The 24,979-nt window shown below is 48.7% G+C and overlaps 1 protein-coding gene across 4 annotated transcripts in view; it reads left to right on the top strand.

The window, feature by feature from the left end:
* ARHGEF6 (Rac/Cdc42 guanine nucleotide exchange factor 6) overlaps window positions 1-24,979 on the top strand; it is a 171,451-nt gene that overhangs the window by 14,297 nt on the left and 132,175 nt on the right. The window contains exon 1 of one of the 4 annotated variants that reach the window (XM_056130217.1): window positions 7,122-7,462. The exons of the other annotated variants lie outside the window; for them this stretch is intronic. The gene's annotated coding sequence lies outside the window, so the exon portion shown is untranslated. Of the gene's footprint in view, window positions 1-7,121; window positions 7,463-24,979 lie in introns of those variants that run through there. 4 annotated transcript variants of the gene reach the window in all.

Genomic DNA, 24,979 nt, shown 5'->3' with positions numbered 1-24,979 from the left:
TCTAAGTTATGGAGTAATCCTCCTGGTGCTGATCTCAGCTATTCTTGGGTATTAATCTCATACTTTGTTACTTTATATCCCCCAGATGAATGCAATCTTTCTATGTCTATCCCTCTCTTTCTGACTCATTTCGCTTAGCATGATACTTTCCATATTGTACCACTTGTATGTAAATTTCATGACTTCATCTTTTCTAAGAGCTACATAGTACTCCATTGTGTAGATGTACCAAAGTTTCTTTAACCAGTCATCTGTTCTTGGGCATTCAGGTTTCTTCCAGTTTCTGGCTATTGTAAAGAGGGCTGCAATGAACAAACAAGTGCAGATGTCACTTCGACTATACATTTTTGCCTCTCTGGGATATATTCCCAAGAGTGGTATTGCTGGGTCAAATGGGAGCTCAATTTCTAATTTTTTGAGAATCGTCCATACTGTTTTCCAGAAGGGCTGAACCAGTGGACATTCCCACCAACAGTGAAGGAGTGTCCCTTTCTCGCCACATCCACGCCAGCATCGGTTGCTTTTGTTCTTTTGAATGTGGGCCAGTCTCTGAGGTGTGAGATGGTATCTCATTGTTGTTTTGATCTGCATCTCCCTGATGATTAATGATGTAGAGCATTTTTTCATGTGCTTTTTTGCCATTCGGATTTCTTCTTTGAGAAAGTTTCTGTTCATTTCATTGCCCCATTTTTGGATGGGGTTGGATGTTTTCTTCTTGTGGAGTTTAACCAGTATTTTGTATATCCTGGATATCAACCCCTTGTCAGATGTGTATTCGGTGAATATCCTTTCCCATTCTGTAGACTGTCTTTGTATTTTGGTCACTGTTTCTTTGGAGGTGCAGAAGCTTCTTAGTTTAAGATAGTCCCATTTATCTATCTCTGTTTTCACTTGCTCGGCCAGTGGCGTGGCATCTTTGAAGATACCATTAGCTTCAATGTCATGGAGGGTTTTGCCAACTTTATCTTCAATGTACCTTATGGTTTCTGGTCTGATGTTGAGGTCTTTAATCCATTTTGATCTTACTTTTGTACATGGTGTTAGGCAGAGTTCTGAGCCTATTTTTTTGCATGTAATGGCTGTGATTATTCTTAAAGCGACTTTCTTTGCAGGAATGGAGTAACGGAATCAAAATTGAGTAGCTACATTCAAATTTCACCACAAAAGATCTATACCAAGTTTTACTCTGGGAATAGTGTACAAGTTACTTTCTTCCCTGGACCAGACAGATCACTCAATGAGCTGGAACTCATGTGTTAAAAAAAGAAATGGAGGGGGCTGGAGTGATAGACAGCAGGTAGGGTGTTTGCCTTGCATGTGGGCAACGTGGGTTTGATTCCCAGCATCCCATATGGTCCCCTGAGCACAGCCAGGAGTAATTCCTGCGTGCAGAGCCAGGAGCGACCCCTGTGCATTGCTGGGTGTGACCCAAAAAGCAAAAAGAAATGGAGGTTGAGCGGTGGAACGATAGCACAGTGGGTAGGGCATTTGCCCTGCATGCTACTGACTCGGGTTCAATCCTCGGCATCCCATATGGTCCCAAGAGCACTGCCAGGAGTAAGACCTGAGTTCAGAGCCAGGAATAACCCCTGAGCATTGTCTGGTGTGACCCAAAAAAGCAAACTAAGTAAATAATTTTGGGCCACGCCCGGCAGTGCTTGGGGCTTACTGTGTGCTCAGGGATCACTCTTCGCAGAAGGAGCTTAGGGGATCATATGGGGTGCTAGGGATCGAACCCCAGTCAGCCACTTGCAAGACAAACACCCTACCCGCCATACTATTGCTCCAGTCCCAGATCTCATGCTTTGCATGTAGCAGCCTGAGGTTCAATCCTCAGAAGCTCCAGAAGTGATGCCTGAGCACAGAGTCCAGAATGGTCAAAAGAAAGTGCTTTCTTCCATTCACCCTTGGCAACGACAAAGATCACTTTTCCCTGCTACTTGCATTGGACCAGAGTTTCATTGGTCCAATGCTATCAATTGCATTTTCTGATCGCTAGTGAGTTCGAACATCTTGTCACCACTTTATAGTTCATCTTGTTTCCTTTTTTTTTTGCTTCTTGGGTCACACCCAGCGATGTTCAGGGGTTACTCCGAGTTCTGCACTCAGGAATTACTCCTGGTGGTGCTTGGGGGACCACATGGGATGCCAGGAACTGAACCCTGGTCTGCTGCATGCAAAGCAAACGCCCTACCCGCTATACTATGATTCCGGCCCCCCTTGTTTCCTTTCTGATGAACTTTCTTTTTTGTTTATACAGTGGAGAAGGTGGGGGGGAACTCTCATGCCTCGAGAGAAAAATCTTCCATAGCATAAGGAAAACACCTCAAGATCACTATCACTATCACTATCACTATCACCCCATTGTTCATCAATTTGCTCGAGCAAGTGCCAGTAAGGTCTCCATTCATCCCTGTCACGTGTTAGTGTAGCCCTATGGCATATTGGGGGCTCTTTCAGGGTCAGGGGAATAAGGACCATCATTGTTCTGTTTTTGGCATATCGAGTATGCCACGGGTAGCTTGTCAGGCTCTGCCGTGCAGGCAGGATACTCTCAGTAGCTTGCCGGGCTCTCCAAGAGGGATGGAGGCTTTTGGGGCAGCCTCTAATTACCTTTACAGGTGTTCCCAGTCCGGCATTTATGTGGGCAAGATATTCTCAGTAGCCTGCCGGGTTCTCTGAGAGTGAGAACTAGAGAATAAGAGTATTGCCTCTTGATATGTTATTAAAGTGACAGGAAGTCTCTTGCTAACATTCTGGTGATGGTAGTTTTGCTTTGGTTCTGCCTTTGAACTTGGTGGGAGTCGGTGACATAAATTGTTCTCTTTCTATTTGGGTTTGGATTTTGGGCCTCCCCCCCCCCCCTAGTGCTCAGGCTCCAAGCTCAGGGACAGCTCCTGTTTCTGCTAGGGGGGATGATATGTGGTGCCTGGTTGACTGCGAGCAAGGTACGGGCCCTCCCACTTTATTTACCTCTCGGATCCCACAGAAGTCATTCAGGGGCTGGAGCGATAGCACAGCAGGTAGGATGTTTGCCTTGCACGGGGGTGACCCGGGTTCGATTCCCAGCATCCCACAGAAGTCAAAAGAAGTTCTTTTGGGCCTTCTTTTGTTGTTTTGGGCCACACCTGGTGGTGCCCAAGGCAATTCCTAGCTTAGTGCTCCAGCAAGTGAGTAGTGTTAGCGTTCAGGTCTAGTGCTTTGGCCTACAAAACAGGCTTTCCAGAACATCAAGTTCTCTCTCTCTCTGAGCCCTTTTGCACTTCTTTTTGTTTTCTTTTGGGGGCATACCCAGCTGTGCTTAGAGCTTACTTCTGGCTCTGCACTTGGGGATCACTCCTGGTAGGCTCAGGGAACCATGTGGGTTGCCCAGGATAGAACAGGGGTTGGCCACATAAGGCAATTGTCTTACCTGCTCTGCTGTCACTTGGAACTCCCTTTGCATATTCTCGAGGGCTTAAACAAATATATTCCTCTCTGACAAGATAGGCTTGATTACAGTCCCTGGTGAAAAGTCTAGTAGTGTGCTTTTCCTTTCTAGTTGTTTTCGGGCTATACCTAGCGCTGCTCAGGGATTACCTCTGGCTCTACACTGCGGGATCAGTCCTGGCAGGACTTGGAGGACTATATGGGATGATGGGGATTGAACCTGAGTGGGCTGATTGCGAGGCAAGCAAGTCAGCCTGCTGTACTATCTATCTGGCCCTGTGATTTTCCTTTCAGCCTGGCCTTTCCCCTTTTTTTAAATTGCATCACCGTGAGATGCAGTCACACAGATTTCATGATTGAGTTTTAGTCATACAATGATCGAACACTTATCCCTCTGCCAGTGTGCATTTTTCACCACCAATGTCCCTAGTATCCCTCCCATCACCCCCCACCTGCCCCACTTCCTGACTCTGTGGCAGGCACCTTCCTTCTTACTCTCTCTACTTTGGGGCATCATGGTTTTTGCAATACAGATACTGAAAGGCGATCACATTTGGTCCTTTTATCTACTTTCAGCACACATCTCCCATCCCGAGTGATCTCTTCAAGCATCATCGATTTAGTGATCCCTTCTCCATCCCAACTGCCTTCTCCCCGAGCACGTGAGACAGGCTTCCAACCGTGAAGCAATCCTCCTTGGCCTGTCCGTTTGTTTCTTTCCTAGCAGGTCTTTCTGTTCTGACCTTTGCCACCTGAGCTACCAACCCACTGCTAGGGACATCCGCCATCTCTTCTTGTGCTCCAGGCCCAGGCTTTCTTTGTAGGGAGGTGTTTTGTTTTTTTGGTTATGTTTTGTTTTCATTTTTGTTTTTGGGGCCACATCGGGCTGTGCTCAGGGTTACTCCTGGCTCTGTACTCAGGGATCACTCCTGGCAGGCTCAGAGAACCATATGGGTTCCCAGGATAGATCTGGGGTTGGCCCCATGCAAGGCAAACGCCTTACCCGTTGTACTATTGCTTACGTCAGTAGAGAGGTGTTTTATCATGAATGTGCATGAGGCTCAGTTAGTACTTCTTCCTCTTTCCCGCTCTCCCTTCCTCCCTCCCTTCTTCTCTCCCCCCAATACCAGCTGGTAGCTGCATGGCTTTTTCTCTGCCCCCACCTCCTCACTGCCTCCTGTCTTCCTGACTCACTCCATCTGCCTTGTCGCTGAAGCCCTCCCCAAAGTAGGACCTGGGGGATGGACAATTTGCTCTTTCCCAAGGGCTACTCTGAAAGGAAGCAGTTCTGAAAGGAAGGATGGCAGGTCCTGGAAAGATTATGAGTCAAAACTCAATTTCCACTGAGAGCCCTAGTCTAGGGCACCTAACCATCCTGAGAGGCTTGAGGCCAGGCAACTCACAGCTGTAATGGGTACTCAGCCCTTCCATCAAGCTCCCAGCCAGCCCCCCTGGTGAAATTATGAGTCCCTTCCTCAGGAAAGTGAGAATGAGAAAGAGAGGGGGAGGAAGAGGGAGAGAGGGAGTTGGAGAAAGAGGGTGGGAGGGAAAGAGAGGGAGGGAGGGAGAGAGAGGGAGGGAGAGGGAAGGAGAGAGAATGAGGGAGGGAGGGAGAGAGAGGGAAGAAGGGAGAGAGAGGGAGGGAGGGAGAGAGAGGGGGAGAGGGAGAGGGAGAGGGAAAGGGAGAGAGAGAGAGAGAGAGAGAGGGAGAGAGAGAGAGAGAGAGAAGTGCTGGCCATAGAGGTAGGTAGGGTGGGGGTGGAGTTTGGGGTAAGTGGGAGGGAAACTGGGTGGGACATTGGTGGTGGGAATTGTACACTGGTGGAGGGATGGGTGTTGGAACACTGTATGACTGGAACCCAATCATGAACTCCTTGTGATGGATTGTCTCATAGTGATTCATTAAAAAATATAATAAAAGTGCTCCCAGCGCTAGAGTAATAGCACAGTGCAAGTGTTTGCCTTGCACGAAGCCGACCTGGGTTCGATTCCCAGCATCCCATATGGTCCCCTGAGCACCGGCAGGAGTAATTCCTGAGTGCATGAGCCAGGAGTAACCCCTGTGCATAGCTGAATGTGACCCCAAAAGCCAAAAAATTAAATAAAATAATAGAAGCGCCCCCTCCTCCAGGGCTCATCTGTAGAAGTAGACCATCTTGGGGCCTGGGTAATGGTTAAGGGCCCAACGTTCTTGTAACTGGCCATATTTCATCTGTTTTCCCCTGGGCAAGGCTTTGTAAATCTCACTACTACAATCCAGCTAGTGGGCTCACTCCCCAGAAGTGCCATGCCCACCGTGGGTTCTACCCAGGATTCCATGCTTGGCGCCCCATTTGGTCCTCTGAGTCCCCCACCCCGGGAGTAATTCCTGAGTGCTGAGGCAGGAATAAACTCCCAATTATCACCAGGTGTAGCCCCCTCCCATCCAACCAACGCCTCCCCCCAAAAAAGAGGTATTTGTCTGTGACTTTCCTGGTGAGCAAAGCTGACACTCCTAAGGCAGTTTCCCAGAGTTATCTGAAATGTCACCTCTGGCTCCGGGCCATTCTGATCTTTGACCCACTTCGGGATGCTCCTGCACCAAAAACAACCCCCCAAGCCAAGACCCTGAAGGAAAGAGTGAGCAAAAGGGAATGAATGCCCTGTCACAGAGGCGGGGTGAGGTGAGGGGGTGGGGTGGGGGTGGTGGGAGGGATGCTGGGATCATTTGGTGGTTGGAGAATGGGCACTGGTGGAGGGATGGGTACTCAATCATTGTATGCCTGAAACCCAAGCATGAAAGTTTATAAGTCTACAACTGTACTTCATGGTGTTTCACTAATAAAAAAAATTTTTAAAAATTAAAAAAGAAAACCCAAACGTGAGATGTTACGGTTCTCCTCCAAGAAGCTTAAGATTCTCCTGGCAGGAGACTGGTTTCTGGGCCTGGGATTTGAGAGTCCTGGAAAGGGGGGCATCCCTGGAGGGTTGGGGGAGGTGCGGGGGCGCTGTCTGGGCATCTCCCCGGCTCACCCCAGAGCTGGGGGATCGGGTGGCGGCAGCGGCTGCGCGGGGGATGGGGGGGTGGGGGTGGTGGAGGAGCGGACCACCGGGGACGGGCGCGTGTGGGTGGTCGGGATGCCCGCGGCCGCGGCCGGGCGCCAGCAACGCGTGGCTCGGGGCCGGAGCCCGCGGCGGCAGCATGCGCAGTGCGGCCCCCGCCGCTCCCCGGCGGCCCTGGCAGCGGCCACCGCCACCCCGGCCCCGGCCCGCCGCTGCTCGGCCCTGCGCGCTGTCACTTCCAGTTCCTACTTTGGGCGATCCAGGTCCGGGTCACTGCTGCCCCGTCGCCGGCCGGGGCCCGCCAGGCCGCTCTCCCTCCCTCTCCTCCCAGCTTTCTGGCTCCTGCAGAAAAGGGGGTTCGGAGCCTCTCCCCGAGTGCGGGAAGGGTGCGAACGCGGATCCCCCCTCACCCCACCCCTCCATCCACCCGCAGCCGTTTTTCCCCACGCCCCGCGTTGCCCTCGCCCGGCTCGCCCGCCAATGCACCCAGCGGGGCGCGCTTGAAGCACCCCGCTTTTCACTACCACCACCACCGAGCAATAACTTGAAGCAAGAATCGGGGTGCGCCGTAGGTGTTTTTTAATTTATTTATTTATTTTTGGTTTGTTTGTTTTTTCGAAGGCATTAAAAATAAAAAATTAAAAAAAAATCCCCGGACTGGAGAGGTGGCGGGCGCTGCACAGAGTTTTTGGAGACGGGCGCCCCCTCCTCGCCCGTGTCCAGCAGCAAACTTGCAGCCACCCCTCCCCGCCCGGGCGAGCCGAGCCCAGCTCTCCAGTTTCGCCCTGGTGGCGGCGGCGCTCAGGGCAGGGTCCCAGCTCCTTGCCGGGGCGACGGTTCCCGCAGCCTTGGCACCGGCTTCGCCCGCGGGTTCGTGGGCCCCGTGACTCGGGAGGGCGAGACTCGGCCGGGAGGCGGCGGCGGCAGCGGCGGCGGCGGCGCCACCGACGGAGCGAGTAGCCGGAGGACGCACGGGCGGCGGCAGAGCCAGGTGACTTGCCTAGGGACTACGGGTCAGGGGAAGGGGACATCCAAGAGGGCCTGGGGCTGGGGGTGTTGTTGTTGAAGGAAACCCGTTAGAGAGGAGCGCCCTGCCTGTCCCCTGCGGTGGCTGCCAGCCCCGGCCGCCGTGTCCCTGCCAAGCTACCAGGGCCTCGCTGGGAACAGCGATCCCCGGTGGCCGGGAGCGCGGGAGAAAGGGGGAGGGGGGGGGCTCCCAGGGCGCAGAGCGGGGACGCGCCAAACTTAGGGGTGAGTTGCTGGTCTCCGGCCGCCAGGTTTGCATCCGCCCGGATTCCTTCTATCCCCAGCCAGAATCAGAAGGAGAGTCAGCAGTACTATTTTTTTTTTGCTACTCAATTTGATGCTTCTCCGCCCCCCTCCCCCCGGCCCGAACCCTCTCTCCTTCCACTCCCTCCTGCCCCCACGCACACACCAGCATCCCAACATTTGGGGATGTTTTCGGCGTTGGAGTACACAGGTCTGTGTCGGGAATGTTGGTTGGTGGAAGAGGGTAGCCGAGAGCTGTACTTTTTTGCAAGGGGGTTCCACCGTTGCCTCTGCTCCATTTCGAGTTTGCGTTTCCCGTCATTTAGGAACCCAACAGGTATTCGAGCTATTTTGTTTCTTAGCTGGCGAGTGGAGAGCCCTTAAGTTTATCTCTCGTCTCCCAAAGGGTCTGTTTTTCATTTTGGGCTTTGTTACCAGTTTGGGGCTACAGGGGCGACTCACACGATTTTCTTCACGTGTAGTGGGAATCGAACTACACTCCGGGGGAAGGGGTGGGGTGCATTTTTTTTTCTATGCCGCTATGTATATTTTTGTCCGAGCTTCACATCATCCAACAAAGCAGTACGCAAGAGAATACATTTCAGTGGATGTTCTGCAAAGTACTAACCTTTTCCAACGCCATATTCGAAGGTCCAAATTGCTTTACTAACTTAGATTTCCCATGGAGAAAAAAAAAACACCTCAATTTGCCCTTGAACTTCCTATCTTAATTTTGACATTGACCAGGGGAAGAGGAGCTTGGATGACATCATTCACTCCAGCTCCAGTCCTGGTGTTTGTGACAGAGAGACAGCACCTCTCCTAAACCTGCAGTCTGTAACTGCCCTTGCACTAGAGCTGGGAGGCATTTCCAAGGATTTCTTTTAAGCCAAGTATTCTGCTACATGCCAGGCAGCGCTGCAGTTCCTGCTTACATAAGTGAGCCCGTGTGGTGGCCAATGTGCTTTTCAGCTGCTCTTATCAGAGTTCTTGGTCTTGGGGGTTGGGGAATGGTTGACAATGACGGGAGTTTTGGAACCAAGTAAAATTCTAGCGAGTGCTATCATCTTGGCGTTTCCGGCTTCATTTCTTTTTGAATAGCCTTGACTTATCTGAAAACTCACTGTGCCCTTGTAAAAGATGGAAGAGAAATGGCATTACTTTTCGTTGGGAAGACGGAGAAATAAGGAAAGTGAAGTCACCTCACTTCCTACAGTTTACCAGTAGAATGGATGGTCCGGATTGGCACCTCCTCGTCTCAGGGTTGGGCTTGGTTATTTGCTTTTGTTTATTTCTTTTTTTCCCTTTTTGGGTCTCATCCGGCCTTGCGCAGGGGTTAGTCCTGTCTCTGCACTCAGGAATTACTCGTGGAGGTGTTCTGGGGACCATCTGGGGTGCCGGGGTTCAAACCTGGATTGGCCTCATGCAAAGCAAACCGCTTACCTGCTGCATTATGGCTCGGGCCCCTGCCTTTGGTTCTTTGCTGAATTTCAGTGAAAGGTGGATTTTTGCTTGGCTTGTTTGGGGCCAGTGCTGGAGGACCATGTGGGTGCCAGGGATTGGACTTGGAATTCCCATGGGCAAACCATGTGCACTAGCCCCCTTGGGCCTTATCCCCAGCCCTAAAAGGCAGCATATTATACAAGAGTGTATCATTTGGCACGTTGTGTGGTGGCTCTGCATATCTTCCTCCTTTTTATCCTATCCTTTCTGCCAACTCCCAGCTTGGCTGTGGTTTTACTTGCACGGGGGCTGGCTCTGTCTTCGGGTGGGGCGAGCGAACAAAGCATCCCAGAGGAGGGCTGGAGGTGGGGGGGTGGGTGGGATTGCATTTTCCCCTCTCTGTTCATTTTCAGGAGAACAGGTCCTGAGGAGAAGGAGCGGCTAAGGACTCAGAAATGTCTGATATTTGTTTGACATCATCCAGTCCAAGTATAATATTACTTGGGTCTTTACAAAGAAACTCATTCAGGAGGAGAAATTGGAGAGCAGGCATTTTGTTCGCACAGCAACCTGCTGGCCAGCGGACTTAGATATAAACATGGGCACAAAGGAGGGAAGGGATTGAGTACCTATCACCATGCAAGTCCCTTCTATGTTCTAGGCACTGTGCTAGATGCTTTCAGGCTTAACCTCACAACAATACTCGCAGGGAGGTGGTTTGGTGCCCATTCTACAGAGGTGGAAACTGAGGTCTGGGGAAAGAGCCAGAGAAACGTCTCAAGCAGCCATTGCTAAAAACAGCTAGAGAATATAATTCTTGGTATCCCTTACTTGAGGTCAGGACCCATTTCCTCACCATGTGCCAAGCTGACTTCCCAAAGAGCTATTGATAGACACAAACACACCTCGCCTCTCGGTTCTCTGACATAACCACAGGGTCACCCAGGGTGCTTTTCCGAAGCACAAATGCTGAGTTTTGCCCCTACCACTAGTCCATCCCGACTTCTGGGTTAATTGTTCTATAATACAGTCCAAGAGGTTCTTCTCTGAAATGTTTTTCTCTAAGTAAGCTTTCTGATTATAATCTTTTTTAAATTTGTTTGCTTGCTTTGGGGCCCTACCTGGCAATGCTCAGGGGTTACTCCTGGCTCTTATGCTCAGGAATTACTCCTGGCGGTGCTCAGGGGACCATATGGGATGGTGGGGATTGAACCGGGGTGGCCACATGCAAGGCTTTACCCACTGTACTATCACTCTGTACTATCCTCCACTGTACTATTACTCTGACCCCCTATGATTAAAACCTTTCATTTATTGATGTAGACACTTTAACACTTCATTTATTAATGTAGGCACTTCCGCATTATCCATAATGTAATATTTTAAGATATAAAGCAATTAATTCCCTTTTAGGACAAAACACACTTTTTAAAAGACTTTTGTAGTCCTATTCATATGCCCTTAAACTTTTATTCTTTTTCTTGCCTTTTTGGGTGATACCCAGTGATGCTCAGGGATTACTCCTAGTTTTTCACTCAGGAATTATTCCTGGCGGTGCTTGGGGGACCATATGGGATGCTGGGATCGAATTTGGATCGGCTGCATGCAAGGCAAATGTCTTACCTGTTGTATTATCGCTCTGGCCCCTTTAAAATTTTCTTACTTCTTCCGCCTTACAAGCGGCCAACATGGCCGACCCGAGTTCGATTCCTCCGCCCCTCTCGGAGAGCCCGGCAAGCTACCGAGAGTATTCGATATGCCAGACACAGTAACAACAAAGTCTCCAATGGAGACGTTACTGGGCCCGCTCGAGCAAATCGACGATCAACGGGAGGGCCTTTACCTTTACTCTTACTAAAATGCATATCTGTAGGGTTTATCTATTTCATGGGAATTTAAAAATGCATCAGCATAGAATTATTCAGACTACTAATTCTTAAAAAAATTTATATACCTGTAGAAAAAGATACAATTTATTTATTTATTGTGTGTGTGGGGTGGTGGTTTGGGCCACACTCAGTGGTGCTCAGGAACTACTCCTGGCTCTATGCTCAGGGCTCACTCCTGGAGGGCTCAGGGAACCATATGGGATGCTGGAGATCAAACCTGCATGGGCTTCCTTCCCTCCCTTCTGCCCTCCCCTCTTCCCTCTTCCCTTACCTCCGCTATCCTCTGCTCTCTCCTCTATTCTTTCCTCTTCCCTTCCCTCTCTTCCCCTCTCCTGCTCCCCTTTCCTTCTCTCTCCCCTCCTTTTCTCTTCCCTCTTCTCTCCTTCTCCCTTTCCCTTGTCCCACTTCCCTCCCCTCCCCCTCCCCTCCCAACCCCTCTTTTCCCCTCCTGCCCTCTCCCCTCCCCTCCTCACCCCTCCCCTCCCCTCTTTTCCCCTCCACCCTCTCCCTTCCCCTCCCTCCCCGCCCCTCCCCTCTTTTCCCCTCCTGCCTTCTCCCCTCCCCTCCCCACCCCCCCTCCCCTTTTTTCCCCTCCTACTCTCTCCCCTCCCCTCTCCTCCTCGCCCCTCCCCTCTTTTCCCCTCCTGCCTTCTCCCCTCCCCCTCCCCAACCCTCCCTTCCCCTCTTTTCCCCTCCTGCCCTCTCCCCTCCCCTCCTTGCCCCTCCCCTCTTTTCCCCTCCTGCCTTCTCCCCTCCCCTCCCCAACCCTCCCCTGCCCTCTCCCCTCCCTTCCCCCACCCCCTCCCCTCCCCTCTTTTCCCCTCCTGCCCTCTCCCGTCCCCTCCCCTTCCCTCCCCTCCCCTCCCCTGTTTTCCTCTCCTACCTTCTTCCCTCCCTTTCCCTCCCCTCTTTTTTCCTCCTGCCCTCTCCTCTCCCCTTCCCTCTTTTCCTCTACCTTCTTCCTCCCCCTCCCTTCCCTTCCCCTCTTTTCCCCTCCTGCCCTCTCCCCTCCCCTCCCCTCTCCTCCCCTCCCCTCCTCTCCCCTCCCCTCCCCTCCCCTCCTCTCCCCAGTTTTCCTCTCCTACCTTCTTCCCTCCCTTCCCCTCCCCTCATTTTTTCTCCTGCTCTCTCCTCTCCCCTCCCCTCCTTTCCTCTCCCCTCTTTTCCCTTCCTGCCCTCTACCCTCCCCTCCCCTCTTTTCCTCTCCTACCTTCTTCCCTCCCCTCCCCTCCCCCTCCTCCCCTTTCTCCTTCCTACCCTCTTCCTTCCCCTTCCCTCCTATCCTCTTTCCTTCATGCCCCTCCCCTTGCCTCACCTCCCCTCTCCTGTCCTCTCTGTCCTCTCCCCAACTCTCCCTGTTCCCTTTCCCCTTCTCTCCTCCCATCTCTTCTCTCCTCTCTTTTCTTCTCTCTTCTCCCATCCTTGTAATTTTTTGATTTTGGGCTCAGTGGAAACAACTGGTTTGGTTTGGCAACCGGGAGACCCTGAACCCAGGTCTACTGCATGCAGAGCACACGCTCAACCCACTGACATCTCTCTGTGGCCCACGGACTGTGTCTTTATTCATCCACCTGTTGATGGACACTTGAGGTGCCGCAAAATCCTCATGGGAACTGCACAAGTGCCCAGGCCGGGGAGGATTAACTCATCTCCCTGGTTAATCTAGAGATCAGCAACCATACCGACAAGATACTAGTTTACTTAGCCCCAGATCTTTGTTTTTCTTTTGGTTTTGGGGGTCACACTTGGCAATGTACAGGGGTTACTCTTGGCTCTGCACTCAGGAATTACTCCTGCCAGTGCTTGGGGGACCCTATGGGATGCCTGGGATTGAACCTGGGTCGGCCAAGTGCAAGGCAAATGCCGTACTTGCTATCCTATAGTTCTGGCACCAATTAGTCCCAGATCTTCTAGAAAAATCTCTGCTGTTGGGCAGGAAGGTTCTGCTTTCCCATAATCCTTTGAGCCAGATTTCTTTTAGGCTGCGGGTCTATTCAGACTATGGCTCTCTATGGAAACGGTCACCAGCCTCTCTGCTGGTGTTGGCACGGCTCAAGGGTCGGAACCTGAGCTTGATTATCCCTGAAACCCTAGCAGGTCACCTAGCAGGCGCCCAGTCAGTGTTTATTAAATAAATTATCAGTGGGATACCTGATGTTCAACAAGCCGCGTTGTGTCTTTGCATGAAGGTTTGCATGCTACTCACTCTGGTTCTATCCCCAGTACCACTAATGGTCCCCCCAGTACTGCCAAGTACCATTCCGGAGCTCAGAGTCAGATGTAACCCCCAGCTCTAAGGCTGTGGCCCAAATTATACCCTCAGGCTGGGTTCCTACATGACTGCCTCAGGCTGCCTCAGAGCTTTTTTATTTATCAAGCACACTGGAATGACGGGCAATCTGATTTCTCTGCCCCAAGCTGATTAGAAATTGCTAATTGAGTAACCAATGTACAGGATGTGCAAACTCTTTGTAAAAGGCAAAAGGCATCTAAGCAGCCACTTGTGATCAGAATGGGGCCAGCACTGTCTTAGCCATCCTGGGGACCCAGGTATGGAACAGTGGTCAAATGCATGGATGAAGCTTTGACTTTGAGTCCCTGTACTGCAACAAAGAGAATCTATTATTATTTTCACCATAGTTGCAGTGGCAGACCATTTACACAGTGACCCTTGGACTGTAAGAATCACCCACCATATTTCTCTCTATCCCCTGTTTTGTATTCTATTCAGCGAACTCACATTCACGGTTGGTTGAACCCTTGGAGATGTGGTACTCTGGGTATGGAGGATTGTCCTTATGAGCCTTGAGAATTAGTCCTACAGAATTGGGGGAAGATGGGGTCTGGAATCAGCCTGAGGATACCAAGGGAAGGGAAGGGAAGGGAAGGGAAGAGAAGGGAAGGGAAGGGAAGGGAAGGGAAGGGAAGGGAAGGGAAGGGAAGGGAAGGGAAGGGAAGGGAAGGGAAGGGAAGAGGGGCGGAGGGGAGAGGAGAGGAGCGGGGAGGGGAACAAAGAGGAGTGGAGGGGGTGGGAGAGAGACAGGGATGGGAGGGGAGGGAGAGGAGAGGGAAAGGGGAGAGGAGAGAGAAGGAGAGGAAAGGAGAGGGAAGGGGAGAAGAGGAGAGAAGGGCATAGAGGGGATGGAGAAGAGGGAAGAGGGGAGAAGAAGAGAGGAGAGGAGGGGAGCAGAGAGGAGGAGAGGAGAGATGGGAGGCAAGGGGAGGAAAGAGGGGATGAGAGGGGTGAAGGAATCCATTGGGGGACAGGGGATCAGAAGTTATTTGTGGATTTTCCACGGTGTGGGTCAGCACCTCCAATTCCTGCATTCTTGTATGGTAACTCTACAATCGATATCTAACCCAGAAGAAATGAAATAAATAGCACATTAGTAATGGACATAGAAAAAATACTATAAGTGCTGTGCTGGAGTGACAGTACAGCTGGCAGGCACTTGCCTTGCATGTGGCTAACCCGGGTTCAATTCCTGGCACGCTATATGCCCCCCCCCCCCACCACCAGGAGTGATCCCTGAGTGCAGAGTCAGGAATAAGCCCAGAGTACTGCTGGGTGTGGCCCCAAAACAAAAAACAAATAAAAGAAAAAAAACTATTTAAAAAAGTAGACTTCCCCCAACACATAAACATGTTTTATGTTTTCTTGGTTGAGGGAGGGTCACACCAGGCAATGATCAAGGATTATTCCTGGCTCTGCACTCAGAAATCACTCCTGGTGGTGCTGGGGGATCATATGGGATGCCGGGGATCAAACCCGGCTTGGTGACATACACCTACCTGCTGGACTATTGCCTCAGCCCCATCAACACACATTTAGGTGTAGGGTCAAGCCTCTCAACACGCCCGACGTGGTCCAGTGGCTAGAGTTTGTGAACTTGCCTGCCTCGTTATGGGTTTGAATCCTATTTTGTTGTTGAGAATGAGTGCAGGGTCTTTGAGCTTGAGCTTTGGGATGGGTGGACCCGAGCGAGCTACTTATTTTACCTCCTTGCATTGAATGCTACTGAAATTGTGAGCCCACTACCTGGCACCTAGTTAATGCTCAAAAACACCTGGTTTCTTTGGGGGTGTAGAATCTTGGGGATTGAACACCTCCTCCACACCAGGCACACACTCCTCTATGGCACTCCATCCCCAGCCCCCTTCTCAGCTAGTTCCTAATTGGAATTTTAATTTATCCCAGTAGACTAATGTTCACAAATGATAACGTTGCATTTTCAGAAAAAAAAAAGAGTTCACTCAGCTCCGTTATGTTAAGCAAACTCCATTTAAGAAATGAGTCATGGTTTATAGAAAGATTTACTTTGGGAATCTAACTTTAAAAAGAACAGCAACTCCAGGAAGGGGTTATAAACTGTGGGCTCTGTGGAATGATGGCGTCTCTAAGGGTTCTGAGGTCTGGAGACTAAGTCACATGGAGAATTAAGACAGGATAAAACAGAACAGAGAGGAGGCTGGGGGAGCCCTTGCAGCCATTTTGTTTATGCCAGGCTTTCCGTGGGAGAGAGCACTTTTTATTTTTTTCGGAAAATGATTTCAACCCAAAATCCAAGGTAAAAATCTTCACTTATTTTCTGTAACTTAACACCCTTCTTCTGAAGGCAAAGCAAAATTGAACTTGGCTGCGCGTTTTCGATTAATAGTGATGCCAAACTTGGCCTCTGTGTTCATGCTTAACCGCAAAAATTAATCCTTTCAACATTATGAACATCTTTCCCCCACTAATTAAAGTGATTTTTTTTCCGGACTTGAAATTCTCAGTGTCTCTTCTGGAAAAACCATTTGAATTTAGATTAGAGCGTGTTGAAATGCGTTTGTAATTATTTATTACCGTATTTGTGGAGACATTTATATGTTTATATAATAGATGTTTGAGCGTAGATTTATCTTGGCATCTATAGGTTTACCTATTTTGTTTGGAAGGTTATATTAAAGGCAGTTTAAATTTCAGTGGTATCTGCAGTCCAGGGTTATCCCTGGGACAGAGATGGGGATTTCAAACTATAATTTAGACGATGAAGGGTTTTATGAACTGTTTATAAAATTTCATATTAAGTCGCTAGTGGAGTTTTGGTACTGCTGTTATTCTCAGTTCTTAGCCTAGCCAATTTTTAACTGTTGGAAACAGTTTGTATATGGTTCCTTTATCGCAGCCAAGGACTGGCAATGTTGGGATCGAGTTCTAAAGAGGAACTGGAGAAGACAAAGCAACTGAATTCTTCCGAGACTATCTATGAATTATTCAGTTGTTAACCACAGTAACTTCTTTAGCTACTACCATTTTGTGTTCTAATAATAGGAACAGTTTGGACAGATTCCTCTTGGAATTGAAAAATCAGGAAAGCTTTTTCAGAATGTTTTTTTTTTTCTGTCCATGCATGAAGTAGAAGAATGGAGAGGGGGAGGGAATAAGAATAGTTGCAGTTTCTTGTGTTGATCTGGATGAAACCATCTCATGGTCATACCTTTAACAACAAACATTATCTACATCATCACAGCAGTAGCTTGACCCTTATAAGCCCCTCCCAAAGTGAAATGCTCCTTGTTTTAGTCCAGTGGAATGATTTAACAAAACAATAATTTTGTGTGTGCGTGCATGCATGTGCGTGTGTGTGTGTGTGTGTGTGTGTGTGTGTGATGACTGACCAAAAACATTTCCCCATTTCCTCTTGCCTCTTGGACTTAATAAAGAAACTTCCTGAATTGGGCATAGTGGAGGGGGCAATAAAAATCTCTTTATAAAAAACACATGTTATATATCTTTAAAAGGAGCAGCATTGTTTTGGAATTGGGTTGAATGTGCTTTAGTGCATTGAAAGGAATGCATATTGTTAGGAAATTTGACCAATAGAATCTTCCTAGCTGGAGATGGGAAAATGACCTTGTTTGAAATCAAACTCAATCTCATTTGGTTTTAAGGCGGATGCAAGGGGCTGGAGAGAGAGAGTATGGCAGGGAGAATGCTTTGCTTGCATGCGGCTGACTAAGGTTTGTTCTGACATCGTCCCACCCACCCAGCCCCACTGTAAGTGATCCCAGAGCACAGAACTAGGAGTAAACCCTGAGCACTTCTGTGTGTGGCTCAAACCCCTCCCCTCCCCTCCCCAAGTCAGTTCTAATCCAGGTCGTTTCTGGGGCAACGGGGGCACAATATGATTCTTTATTAAAACCACACACACTTGCCTCGTGCTCATTGGCCCTTGTTATCACTGTGGAGGTCCTCAAGCTTCAGTCTGAGAGTAAGGGCATTGCCCGTTCCATTAGATGGAGCCCTGTTGCTTCTCTTGGGAAATGCCAAGTCTTGGTTGGCATTAAAATGAAGAAATGTGAAGGGGCTTTGCTCACTAACATTTTTTTTATTAGTGAAACACCATGAGGTACAGTTATAGACTTATAAATTTTTGTGCTTGGGTATCAGTTATACAATGATCAAGTACCCATCCCTCCACCAGTGCCCATCCTCCACCACCACGGGTCCCAGCATCCCTCCCACCTCCCATCCCCCCATCCCACCCTGCCTCTGTGGCAGGGCATTCCCCCTTGTTCTCTCTCTCTTCTTTTGGCTACTGTGTTTTGCAAGAGAGGCATTGAGTGGCAATCATGTTTGGTCTATAGACTACTTTTAGCATGTTTCTCCCACCCTGGGAGGGTCCTCACAACACCCTTTATTTGGTGCTCTCTTCTCTATCTGAGCTTCCTTTTCACCTAGCACGTGTGGCTGGCCTTCAAGTCAAAGAGCAAAATTCCTGGTACTAATCTCAGCCATTCCTGGGTGTCACTAACATTTTTTTTATTTTGGTGGGGGGAACACCTGGGTGGTGGTCAGGGGTGGTTTCTCACTCTGTGCTCAGGAGTGCCCCTGGCAATCCTCAGTGGACCCTGTACAGTGCCTGGGATGAACTTGGGCTCAACCATGTTCAAGGCAAGCACCTTACCTGGTGAACTCTCTAACCCGGGCTTACCAGCTTTTAAAAATTAATTGAATTTATTTTTTTTTCTTTTTGGGCCACACCCGGCAGTGCTCAGGGCTGACTCCTGACTCTGTGCTCAGGAATCACTCCTGGCAGGTTTGGGGCACCATGTAGGGTGTCGGGGGATGGAACCCGGGTTGTGCTGCATGCAAGGCAAGTACCCTACCTGCTGTAATACAGCTCTGCTCCCCCTTACCGGCTTCTTAGAGGAGGACACTTCTGTCCCTTCAGTCCAGAAGCTGCCCCAAGTCAGCACTGTTATGGCCGCCTCCTCTGCTGTTACCTGGATGATTTCTGACAGCGTCATCTGTCTGATTAACTCTGGGCCTTGTCATACTCCAGCAAAGTGGGCAAACTCTAGCACATAAGAGCTTCAGCAAGCCGGAGCATCCAAAGTGGCATTTAGTCATATCATTTCTACTTGATTTCTGGCAGAAGATTTACCTTCCCAATTAAGTTCTGCTTCAACAAATAGAGTAAAAATCCCAGCTTTAGACTTCTTGGAGACTTGCATATTATTACAGAGATGCCAGTGAGGGGATTGACTAGGGAATTAGGGAAATGAAGAAAACGAATGAGAGGAGAAGAAATGCCTTCGTGAGTAGAACCATTCATTATTAAGGACTTTGTCTCACCTCAAACAATACCTTTTGGATATGTGTGATCATTATTTTTAAAGGCATCATTTTTGTTGTCCAATTTTGGACAATAATACCCAGTGTTGTTTGGGGGTTACTTCTGGCTCTGCACTCCTGAATTACTCCTGGCGGGCTCCAGAGTAATTATCCCCTTATGGAATACTGGGGATCAAACCTAGGTTGACCACATGCAAGGTAAACAACTCACCCGCTGTACTATCTCTGCAGTCCTAATATTTTTTTGGCAGAGAGCTAGGCGCAGGAAGCAAGCTTGATCACTAAGGAATGGTAAACTAAATTCGTCCCAACAAATGTGAAGATCTAACTGGCTTCATTAAGTGGTACAGGGATTAGGCAGTATCTCATTAGGCGTGCCAAGGAGTGCTCAAAACAGGTTTTTATAGCCAGAAAGAGATGGGACAAGGAGGTTATTAGCAAAAGAAAAGAAAGAAGTATTTCAGGCTAGGTTGCCTTTCCATAAGGGAAGGCAAGAGGTGGGGGAATTCTTTATTGGCTGTTCTGTACTGGCACTAATGTTGACCAGGAAATTCCAGGCTGAATGAAAATTCCACTCCTGGGAGAAATTGAATCGGCAGTTAAAGTATTTAGTCCTGGTTTGATGACATTGGGGCTCCGTTGTGACCATGAAGACAGTGACTTTACTTTGGGCCTGTTGACTTCTTTTTAATAGGAATATTCCATCTTGTAATTTGCCCAGTTTTCATTGCGATGTCTTGGGCTAACTGGACTATTTACCAATACTTTCTGAGAAATGTATGTAGCCCAAGCAAATGTAGTATATTACTAACAAAAGCAGCTGAAAACCATCTTTAGAGAAATGTATGTTTGTGTAGCATAAATAAGCATTTGGACAGTAATGCTACAAGCTTAACAAGTTTACATTCTTTAAAGAACTGTCAGTGTTTGGGAATGTGGGGTCATTGGGATTAACCTGATTTAATTTTTATCTTTAAGTTTTTAAATTTTGGGTGTTTGGGCCACACCTGGCTGTGCTCAGGGTTTACTCCTGGCTCTGTGTTCAGGAATCACCCCTGGTGAGCTTGGGGAACATAATGGGGTGCCAGTGATCAAATCTGGGTCAGTTGTGCACAGGGCAAGTGCCTTGCCTCTCTGTACTATCTCTCTAGACCTAATAAGCTGATTTCAGATAGAAAAAATCTCCATCAAGGGGCCAGAAATGTGTCTCAGCAGTGTAGGGCACATGCCTTGCATGTGTGAAGTGCTGGGGTTAGTGCCCCCCGCTAAAAAAAAACACCTTTCAGATAATAGAATGGAGGTTCTGGAGAGATAGTACAAGACTTACCTTGCATGTTGCAACTCTGGTTCAATCCTTGGCACCCGATATTGTCTTCTAAGCAGTACCTTTGGTCACTCCTAAGCACAGAGCCAGGAATAGCCCCTGAACACTGCTGGGTGTTGCCCGCCTTTTTTTTTTTAAAAAAAGAACAACAAATGCAAAACAATGGTCTAATGGTTGGTGCACTTGTGGGTGACTTCTATATATGTTAGATTTCATAGAGGATCCTTTTTATTTCTCTATTTGTTTTTTGCAAATCCTGGCAGTGCTTAGGGGTTTCTCCTGGCTCTGTGCTCTGGGGACCATATAGTAACAGGTCGTGCTCAGGGGACCATATCGTACCAGGGATTGAACCCAGGCCTCCTACACGCAAATGCTCATTCATTGAGCACCCTCCTTGGGCCCTTTATTTCTCATTTTCAAAAACATTGCATTAGTGTGTGGTATATAGGAAGTTTTCAGTGAATGTTCACTGAGTGGATAATAAATGGTTGAATTCTAAACGATGTTCGTGATAGCTTTTTATCTACTAGCCTACTCGTGGTTTATCAAGTGTCATTGTTGTGTGTTTGTTTGGGGGCCACAACCATCAGTGCTCAGGGAGCACCAGGCTCTTTCAGGCGGTGTTGTCAGCAGTACCAGAGATCAAACTGGGCCGCCTGCATGTAAAGCATGTGCTCATCTCTGGTCAAAAAGATGACTTCCAGACCTAAAAATAATTATACTTGGTTTTTTTTTTGGGAGCCACACCCAGAACTGCTCAAGGGCTACTCCTGACTCTGTGCTCCCAGATAGCTCCCGGGAATGCTCAGGGGATTATGTCGCACAGGGGATTAACTGTGTGCAAGGCAAACGCCTTAACCTCTGCACTGCCTCTCAGCCTGGAATCCTGTTTGAGAACAGGAAGGGGTGCTTGTAGTACTTGTCATCAGGTATTTCGCAATACAACAGTTCCAAAAATATCACCAATTCTTGCCGAGCAAGAGAATCCCACACTTCAAGAAACTCCCTGGCACAACCGCAATTGTGAACTTTGCTTAGACTTTGCATACAACTCAATGAAGTTCACAACTGTGGAATTTTCAGCACCTTATGTTCGCAGGGATTTATTTTGCAGTTGAGTACAGGTGTGTCTTATTTTAGATAATAAATATTTCTTAGACAGTCACACGGAAATTGATTTTTTTGTCTTTGCTTTTGGACCACACCTAGTGATGCTTAGGGGTTACTCCTGACTCTACACTCAAAAATGACACCTGGTGGTGCTGGGGGTTGTGGGACATATGAGATGCCAAGGATTGAACCTGGGTTGACCACATGCAAGAAAAGTTCCCTACCTGCTGTATAATTGCTCTGGTCTGGAAATTGGTTTTTTTTTTTTTTTTGTGAGTAGGCCACGACCAGCGATGCTCATGGGTTACTCCTGGATCTACAGTCAGAAATTACTCCTAGTGGTGATCAGGGAACCATTTAGGATGCTGGCGATTGAGCCTGGGTCAGCTGTATGCAAGAAGGCAAGCACCCACCCCTCTGTACTATGACTATGGCCCCAGGAAATTGATTTCTTTCTACCACAGTGATATTTCTTTTTGACTTGACTTAATTTGGTCAATGCTTTTTCTTCAATTATAATCAATAAACTAATGGTGTGAGCTTTTAACCTTTCATTTGTTCATCAAATATTCATTGAGCATCTACTATATGACAAGTACTCTTCTAGGGTCTGAGAATACAGATGTCCTGTGTGTGTATATGTGTGTATGTGTGTTTTTAAACTGGCACACATTCTAGGCACACTATTTTTGGGCCACACCTGGTGGTATTCATGGATTACTCCTGACTTTGTGCTCAGGGAGCACTCCTGGCAGTCTCGGGGGACCACACAAGGTAGCAGGGATCAAACTCAGGTTAGCCATGTGCAAGGTAAGGCAAGTACCCTACCCACTGTACTATGGTTCCGGCCACTCTTGGCACACTTAATGGTCTCTCTGATGGTACTTGCTGCCGACCAACCAATGAAAGATGCTTTTTGGGATGTTTTATGTATCTGAAGTAATGCGCCAAGTCTGTGGGGGAATTTGGATCTCAAGGAGCCTTCCTTCTAATCGAAAATACAAAGCTCGAGATAATATTACAGTAGGAGCTGACTGAGGGCTTAAGTGACTCTACAGACCGTTGCACTGTAACTGCTCAGAACAAAGAAACATGAGAGTCAGTCGGTGGATGACTGGTTGAAGTTTCCCTAGAAGCTTTGTTAATGTTTTTTTCGCTTTTGGGGGCCACATTTCATTCGTTTATCAAATATTCATTGAGCACCTACTATATGACAAGTACTCTTCTAGGCTCTGAGATATCCAAGTGTGTGTGTGTGTGTGTGTGTGTGTGTGTGTGTGTGTTTAAAACTGGCACACACTCCAGGCATACTAATTTTAGACCACACCTGGTGGTGCTCAGGGCTTACTTCCGACTCTGCACTCGGGGATCACTCCTGGCAATGCATGGGGGAACCATATGGGATGCAGAGTATTGAATCTGGATTGACTGTGTGCAAGGCAAGTGCTCTACCTGCTGTACTATCACCCTGGCCCTGGAAACTTCCCTAGAAACTGCTGCTTCAAACTCCCTTTTCCTGGCTCCTGCTTGCTCTGAACTCTCCCTCATCTGTGGCACATTTAGCACCAGGTTTGGAGTTTGTAGTGAGTCAGTTGCTTTTCCTAGATTTTCAGACTCGAAGTCTGAACTTCAGTGACACCTAGGGAAGGTCCTGAGGGATAGGGGGCCCTCTCTCCACAGGAGAAATCCCCTCTTTGGGGGAGAGAAGGATTTGAATGCCAGCTTTGTACTCAGGGAACCGTGTGTGGTGCTAGGAATCCAACCAGGGTTGGCTGCATACAAGGCAAGCACCTTCTTTTCTGTGCTATCTCTCCAGCTTGAGTCTCTAATGGCTGGCACTAAGAAACAGACAGGAGGTGGTGACTATTATAATTTATTTCAGGATGCGGGAGGCAGGGTTTGCCAAGAATTAAAACCCTTGACTGGACAGATTGTACAGTAGTTAGGGTACTTGCCTTACAATTGACTGACCCTTTGTCATTCCTCAGTATCTCATGTGACTCCCCTGAGCACTGTCAGGAGTAATCCCTGAGTGCAGGGACAGAAGTAACCCCTCGAGCATGGCCAGGTGTGAGCTGCCACCCCCCCAAAAAAAAACCCCAAAGAATTTAACCCATGGCCTCACCATGCACTTTACCACTGAGACATGCCCTCAGCTCTATTATCTTACAGTCTGAAAGCTCATGGCTCGATTCATCATGGACATTAGAAAAGCAATAGTGGGCTGGAGCGATAGCACAGTGGGTAGGTCGTTTGCCCTGCACGTGGCCGACCCGGGTTCGATCCCCAGCATCTCATATGGTCCCCTGAGCACCACCAGGAGTAATTCCTGAGTGCAGAGCCAGGAGTAACCCCTGTGCATCGCCGGGTGTGACCCAAAAAGGAAAAATAAGAAAAGAAAAGAAATAGTGGGGCTGGAGCAATAGTACAGTGGGGAGGGTGTTTGCCTTGCAGGCAGCTGGCCTGGGTTCGATCTTCGACATCCCATATGATCCCCCGAGCACCACCAGCAGTAATTCCTGAGCTCGAAGTAAGTCCTGAGCATTGCCGGGTATGGCTCAAAAGCCACAAAGAAAAAAAACGAATAGTGTTGCATACAGAGATATGTATGGTTGGGTAATAGAGCACATACATGGTTCATACATGTGAAGACCTGGGTTTAATTCTCAACACCACAAAATGAATAATGCTTGGAGGGCCAGAGAGGTAGTACAGGTGATCAGGCACTTGTTTTGCCTCGTGGCCACCTCCATTTCCACTCGTGGCACTGCAGATGGTCTCTGAGCACTGCTGGGAGTGACTCTGCAGGTGCCCAAGCACCTCGGGGTGGTGTTGACATTCCCTGGCACTGTAGGGGGGCTACACTCAGGAATTAATCCTGACAGTGCTCATGGGAGCCATATGAGATGCCGAGGATGAACAGAGAGTCAGTCGATTGCAAGGCAAGTGCCCTAACCACTGTACGATCTCTCCAGCAGCACCATGACCTTGGGCACTGGCATTGAACTGCTAACCGAGTTGGCCAAGAATCCCTGGGGGGCGGGGGGGGCTCCCCAGACCCCGTGAGCATTAGTTGGGAGGACCCTCAAATTAATGCATAAAGACAAATATGTGCTTGGTGTGCAAGTGAAGGATGGTGGGAGGACCTATTCGGATTGAAAGATGTGTGCCGTAAGTAGACTATAGACCGAACACGATGGCCACTCAATACCTCTATTGCAAACTACAACACCCAAAAGAAGAGAGAACAAAAGGGAATAATGTCCTGCCACAGAGGCGGGGTGGGGTGGGGAGGGATGGTGTGAGGGTGGTGGGAAGGATATTGGGAACATTTGTGGAGGAGAATGGGCACTGGTGGAGGGATAGATAAACGATTATTGTATGACTGAAATACGAAAGTTCGTAAGTTTGTAACTGTACCTCACGGTGATTCACGAATAAGAAATTTTTTTAAAATGTGCTTGGTGTGCCTAGGCCTCACGCTCCTCCTTTACAGGAAAGGGCAAGGGTAAAACATAAAAGAGGCTGAATAAGAACAGGATGATTTGGGGGCCAGAGCGATAGTTCGGTGGGAAGGGCGCTCGCTTCATGCGCAGCCTGGGTTCGATCCTTGGCATCCCATTTGGTCTTCTCAGCCCCATCAGAAGTGATCCCTAACTTCAGAGCCAGGAGTAAGACCTGTGCCCTTTAGACTGTGATCCCAAGAAACCAAACAAATAAATAAAGTTATAAACAGGATGAATTTTTTTCCCCCTAAGTTCATGTGGAAGTCATTCCAGGAGCAGAAAAACGTTTTCCCAGGGAAGCCAGGTTCTCTGTGGTGACTCTGTTTTCTGGCCTGCCTGCAGCTGC

The sequence above is a fragment of the Sorex fumeus genome, unplaced genomic scaffold (genome assembly GCF_029834395.1).
Source record: "Sorex fumeus unplaced genomic scaffold, SorFum_2.1 ptg000075l, whole genome shotgun sequence".
NCBI classification, from domain to species: domain Eukaryota; kingdom Metazoa; phylum Chordata; class Mammalia; order Eulipotyphla; family Soricidae; genus Sorex; species Sorex fumeus.
The sequence above is the reverse complement of the archived record's forward strand: the minus strand, read 5'-3'. Positions and strand labels throughout refer to the sequence as shown.